Source organism: Lipotes vexillifer, unplaced genomic scaffold, assembly GCF_000442215.2.
Source record: "Lipotes vexillifer unplaced genomic scaffold, Lipotes_vexillifer_v1.1 scaffold1600, whole genome shotgun sequence".
NCBI lineage: Eukaryota > Metazoa > Chordata > Mammalia > Artiodactyla > Lipotidae > Lipotes > Lipotes vexillifer.
Window position 1 is genome coordinate 132,241 of NW_006799073.1, and position 6,772 is coordinate 139,012.

The 6,772-nt window shown below is 44.8% G+C and overlaps 1 protein-coding gene across 6 annotated transcripts in view; it reads left to right on the forward strand.

Annotated features, from left to right (window-relative positions):
* Positions 1-2,023: 2,023 nt before the first annotated feature.
* MAPKAP1 (MAPK associated protein 1) overlaps positions 2,024-6,772 on the forward strand; it is a 236,533-nt gene continuing 231,784 nt past the window's right edge. For all 6 annotated transcript variants that reach the window (XM_007471481.1, XM_007471480.1, XM_007471482.1 and 3 more), the window contains exon 1: positions 2,024-2,286. The gene's annotated coding sequence lies outside the window, so the exon portion shown is untranslated. The remainder of the gene's footprint in view (positions 2,287-6,772) is intronic.

Consider the following 6,772-nt stretch of genomic DNA (forward strand, 5'->3'; position numbering starts at 1 on the left):
TCCACCTCATGTCCATCCCTCATCCTGAGAGCTTTTGAGGCCACATAGCATCTCAGTTCCTTGACCGTCTCATCTTCAAAAACTTTTTCCTCCTTTGCACTTTGCACTTCAGCCAGGACCCCACTCTCGGATGGCTCTTCATCTGACGCCCATCTCTTAGGATACCCTCCATCTTTCCGCCTGGTACCATCAGTGACTTCCATTACACCTGTTTGGGGACCTTCAGGCCAGTGTCATGAGCATTTCCAGAATTCTCTTACTTAACATCTTGAGCATCCATCCTGTGTCTTTTGTTTTAAGCACTCTTAAAAGCTGAGATCTTAAACTCCTTGACCCCATCACACCTGTCTGGCAAACTGTCTTCCTGGGATTAACCCAATTGCTCATTTTTTTGTGTGCCTGTATCTTAACTGTTCAAACTAACTATAGAAAAATCAAACAACCATCATATTAGTATCACCATAAATTCAGAGTCTCCCTTCTCAATGGGGCCCTCAGTGTTCCTGAAATCTTACCATATTTCCCTGCACTCCAACTTACTGCGGTGACTATTTCAAATTCATAGTCAGACTTTACTGTAAGCTTCTTTAGGGTGGAGTCCCTATCTAGCTTTTCCACCACTAAATCTCCAGTGCCTAGGATAGGCTTAATACATAGGTACTCAATAAGTATCTGTTTACTGACTGACTTGTAGAATAGTGGTAGGCATTTTATGCAAATATTAGTAAATGTTAGCTACTTGCCGGGCTCTATTCTTTGTGAGCTATATGTATTAGCTCATTTAATCCCCACAAACCCCCCAGTGAGGTTAATTAGAACTTTTGTCATGCCCATTTTACAGATAAGGAAATTTAGAGAGGCAACTTAGAGAGATGAAGTGATAAAAACTGTAAGTGGTAGAGTGGGTATTTACTCCTTAGAACCTGTAGAGAGAAAGCTTAGTGGGTCCAGTTGAGTTTTTTACAATCAGGCAACTGTGCTTCATACTGGAGGTCAAGACAAGTGAAAATGAAGATTCATATTTGGGAGGGGACAGATAAACTGGTGACCTCAGAAAACAGAATATCCAACCTTGTTCACACCCTTGCTTTGGCAGAGCACCTCCAACAAGCCCCTGATGAAACTGGGGTGGTGTGTGTGCAGAAAGCAAATTTGGGTGGTAAGGTGCATTTCTTTTTCTCCATGTGAGTTAAGACGTCAATCATATATTTGAATACAAGGGGGTGGATCCATGGTGTATTTGTAGGTGACTTTAATATTGGGTAACATCCCCCCTGGGCTGAAATTCAGCCTTGTTTTTTTTTTTTCTTTCTTTTGCTAAGGTGCATTTTTAAGAGAGACGTTCCAGATTACCTCTCAGGTAGGAGAGATATTGCACTGCTCGAGTCCTTCTTTCCCCTTCACACTAGTTTCTCCCACTGATTCCCTGAGAAAGGGAGAGAGATCACCAACAATGAGCTCCTGTTTGCGTCGGGTCCACATATCTCATGGAAACCTCCCTGCAGTTCTTGGAAGATAATTATCTCCATTTTACAGATAAGAATGACTAACATTTACTAAGTTTATTAAGTGGCACTGTGCTGAGTGTTTTTAGAGCATCATCCCATTCGATTCTCACAGCAATACTTAAAATTGGAACCACTGTATGGATGGGTCAGAGAAGGGAGGTGTCTTGTCCTAGGATACACAGCAGGTTAGAGTTGGCATTTGAACCCAGGTCTTCCTCATCACTCATTTCTGGAGGAACCAAGGGCTTTTTTCCGTGGAAGCAGGGAGAGAGAGGAGGAAATTCGAAGGAGAAGGCTGACGCTGACTTCTACCCAACCCAAACCCGGAGGTCAACGTATATTGCCAGACTCCCAGCTCATCTCCCAACCAGGCCTTGGCCGGAGGCGGGGAAGTGGTGCGCACGCGCACGGCCTCCCGTTCGGCCCCGCCCCCCGTGAGGGCTTCCCTCCTTGCTCTTGGCTCTGGGGCTTGCGCGCTACGTCCCCAGCCAACGGCTTCTTCCCGGTCAGGGACTTCCGGTGCGCGGAGTGCGGTTCCGGGTCGTGGCGCGGCTCGGGGAAACAGGGTTGCTGCCCAGCTGGCGAGCGGCGGTGAGCGGCTGGGGCATGAAGGCGAGCCCGGAAAGCGGCTGCTGAGCCGGCCGGGAGGAGCGCCAGTCCCCGAGGATTCCGAGAGTGCGGAGCTCGGGCAGGGGCCGGGAGGCGCGGGGGAGCCGAGCCATCCCCTCAGGAACGTGTCCCAGGGCCGACCCGGTCCGTAGTGTGGCAGCTGCTTCAGGTAAAGGTTGCCCCAGCCCCTAGCTCCTTCGCTCGCTACCCCCGCCAGCCCACCCGAGGAGCCTGGCGGCCCTCCTCACTCCCCCGCGCTCGGCGCTGCCCAGAGGGCAGCCTGTCTGGCCCTTGCTCAGATCTCCCTTGAGCATCCGTTTTCTGGCCCTTTCGTGGAGGCTACAATGAGCCTGACAGCTGGGTGTGTGATTTGGGGGGAGTAGAAACTAGTGGACTTGGTAGTATTGGGGTTTGGAGAGGGTACTGTTGACTCTGGCAGTTTCTGGCTGTGCCCTCGGCAACATCTAGGTGTCTTAATCTTCATAACGAGAAAATCAAGTTTTTAAAGCATTGTCTGCAGTCCCAGTTTCCCAACTCCCCTTAGCTCCATTGCCCCAAAGGGGTAAACAGCTTCGCAGAACTGTTTTTTTCTAGCCAGAGTGCTGCTGGAACTTTGATTCAGCCTTTTGTTTATGGGAGTGGCATAGAGTCTTCTAGATCTGTTTAAGGCTGGGAAAAAAAAAATCATTTTAGTTTAAGCAAGAGCATTACTTTAACCGGAGACCCAAAAGTTGACTCAGAGATTGGCTCAATTTTCATTCTGAATGAATTGATTTTTGAAGTCTCTCCCAATACCTGGCACTGTGCAAAAGCATCATGTTATAAACCAAAACCAGCAAAGTTCAAAACTTCCCCATGCGTGAACAGTCAAATGGAGACAGGTGTTTACAAACATCGGTTAAAGCAAAGTCAACGTTCTCATTCTGTCAATATTTTGACAAGCAGAAGGGGTGGATTCCTAATTTAAAACAGCAGAAAAGAAGGCACCATGTTTTATTCCTCATATTGTGTGAGCTCGCACAAGATGCTCAATAAACGCTGAAAGAGTTGTTGATGAAGTATTGATATTTGTTTTATCTTTTTCAGTTTACACATTTGCAGGCTTGCTGGGGCCTGTGAGGCATGTAGGCGGCCCCTTTCCCATTCAGCTTTGTGTTCATACCTTTCTTCATCTACTGTGAGGCCTGAGTGTACTCACATTCCTCTACACCTCCTGGCTCCTGGCTAACTTTCCAGCTATGCTTCGAAAGGCCCCCTACCCTGATCCTTTACTCTGGTTACGTAGGACCTAGATGCCTTTGTTGTTTCCTTTGTTGTTTTTTTGTAGGACTTTCTCTCTGCCTAGATTTCTCCTTTTCTGTTTCCACCTATTGAGATGTCACCACGGCCCAGCTGAAATTGGCCTTCCCTCAACCAGGGATCTCAGCTGGAAATGATTTCTTTTCTAGACTCCTATAAACACTCATTATTATATCTACAATTATTTCACTTAGCAAACATCTACTGAGTATGGATATATACCAGGTACCATGCTAGACAATGTAGAGATAAATAAGACTCAGTTCTTGTGTTTTCAATTTAGTGAGTGAGATAAGGAAATAATTCTAACACAGAATGCTATGTACACTGCGGGAGAGTTCTTTCTGTGATCCAGTGGTAGCACAGAAGAGGGGGCGTTATTCACTTTTGAGGAGTGTGCTATGTCCAGGTAACGTTTCATAATGTGGGGTTAACTAAGCTTTGTTATTACTATACTGGAGATTATATTAGGTTTCTCTTGTTTAATCATTTTAACCTCAATTCACAGATTAGGAAGGCTCAGGATAAATTACACATCTGGTATGAGACAGAGCCAGGATTCAAACCCAGGTCTGTCTTATGCCTACATCTGTGCCTTTTCCATTATGTGTTTTTCTTTTCTCACACCGTAGCTCTCTGTATGCAAATACGTATTGAAACAGCTATACAAGAGAAAAAATATCAATGTCAATATGAATGTCAGATAGTCCTTTAAATGTAGAGAAGACCTTAATCTTCCAAGGCAAGAAGGTAATAGGTGGGTCAGCTCAACGTCGAATGAGTGGACCAGACATTCTGTAGAGAACAACCATGGATGCTGGCTTCAATTCTTGGTCCTTCCTCTTACTAGATATGTGACCTTTGGCAAGTTTCTTAATTCTAAGTATTATTTCCTTCAAGTATAGTTTGGGATGGGGGATGATAGAGACTTCATGAAGTGTTGTGAGCTAATGTGGGTAAAGGGCCTGATTCGTGGCAAGGTTCTCCTGAAAATAGCTGTGAGATGCAAAGATGCAACGCCTGTGGCATGGTTTTAGAGTAGTGAGTAGACCAGCCTGAATAAATCAAACCATTGCTTCTTTCAGTGGGAATACTGGGAAGTAAAGTTGGAGGGTCAGGAGGGGGTCAGGGTCAGGGCTTGTGTGTTGGGCAAGAGAGGTCACTTCCAGTTTCTGCTCATAACCTTTCCTGTTAATAAATACCTTGAAGATCTATGATTCATTCAGCTGTGCCAGGGAAAATGTTAGACCCAGGGATACAAAAAGGAGTATAACCAGGTCCCCACCCTGAGGTTGTCAACACTCCCATGGGGCAGACATGTTTGTGCAGGTGAACCATAGCAAAGCATAGTAGGTACTAAGATAGCAGTCCCCACAGGGTACCGTGGAGCACAAAGGAGGAAACACTGATAACAGTAGCTAATGAGCACGTACTGTGTGCCAGCATTGTGTTAAACGCATTCTCATTCATTCCTCTACGGGATGGTGGTATTAGCATTCTGATTTTACAGATGAGGAAACTAGAGCACAGAGGTTAAATGAATTCCTTTAGTTTATGCAGTTGTTGGAGCTGAGAGTAGAGGGGATTATCTGCCAGACTTTGGTAACTCCACTCTTCGGTACTGCGCCATGTTGTGTCTTTGTGATGTGGGTGGCTTCGGAGAGGAGCTAGCCCTTGAGCCGTAGCTTCAACGTGCCCATCACCATGCTGGGCAGTAGGAATAATGAGGAATGAACATGGCTTCTGCGCTCAAGGAACTCATCACCTCATCTGTCCCATTAAATATATATACTTAAGTGGGGTGTTTGTTTTGCTTGTTGACTCATAACTGAAGACTTTAGAAACTATTGCAGTTCAGTAGATTATATGTGCTTCAGCTGAGAGAATTTGCTGTAAGTCTGTTATTTTGATATGTAGGCCTTATTGTTAAGGACGCAGCAATAGATGCCATATTATTATGACAAAGAATTCTGTCACATTACATTTTTTCTCTTATGGGAGGTACCCTGACCTTGTGTTTTCTGTGAGTTTGAAGTTTTTGACTCAAAAGTTAGCACATTTCAGCTTGTGTTAAAGTAATTGAGTGCTTACAGTCATCGTTAAATGTTTCTGTATACCTTATTTCCTTCAGTCTTTATGATTCTGTGAGCTAGGGTATTACCAATTTAACACGAGTAACCTAAGCCTTAGTGGTTAAGTGTGTTACCCAAGAGTCGTACAGCTAGTGAGTTGCTAATGCAAAAAAAAAAAAAAAAAAAGTTGGCCAAAGGAGTAAACAAATATTTATTAATTTAGTTCTCTTTTGAACTCTACCTCAGGAGTCTCCAGCTCAAATGCCCATGATGTAATACAAAGAGTAGGACAGACCTTGTGAACTGGAGGGCCCGTGACCAGTCAGTCTGAAGGCAGCAGTCACTACTCAGCTCCAGTTGCTTGTCGTCATGTGAGGAAGTGGATCCAGTATCTCTAGATCTTCCAATTGTTTTCAAGGGATGCTGGAAATCTGGATTTTATGTATTTAGTTTAAAAAACTGCCCTTAAAAAAATTATCACGTAGACCAAAACACATTTGTGGGCTGTGTACAGTCTTAGACTGCCTGATTGTGAACTCTGACCTACCTGCTCACTGAAATTTTGATACCCACTGTTCAAAGCAGGAGGTACAATCCCTGTTGTGATTATTGATCAGAAATCTACTGGTAAATTGCTAGAGTGAGGGGGGTGTTGTATTTGACTCATACTGATATCTTTGGGGAAGTGGCAGGGTAAATGCTTTTATTGTATGATCAGGCTGAATTTCTGGGGGGATGGGGTTTGGATGAGGTGATGATGACCTTGTAATACTTTTGTGCCCTTAGCACTTTAAATGCTGCCAGATCTCTTGTTTCCTTTGGTACTCTCTACAGTACATGAAGTGAACAAGGGGGGTTATCATAACCTCTTGAGATGAAGAAATTGGTGCTCAGTGAATTACAGTTTAGTAGAAAGTGCACTAGACTGAGAGGGACTTGAATTCTGAATGCAGGTATGCCACTAACAGCCTTCTGGTTTTGGTCAAGTCACTTAAAAATCTTTGTATCTTTTTTGCCATCTGGATGATAATGAGGGAGCACGATTGAAGTCTAGGTGAGGTCTTTTCAGGATGCCAAGCTTTCTGATTCTAATTGACATGCTTAAAGCTGCACAACTGATTACTGGCAGACTCCAGTGGAGAACAGTTCAGATCTAAAATGCTGCTTCTCTCTCTCTCTTTTTTTTTTTTTACGGTACGCGGGCCTCTCACTGTTGTGGCCTCTACCGTTGCGGAGCACAGGCTCCGGACGCGCAGGCTCAGCGGCCATGGCTCACGGGCCCAG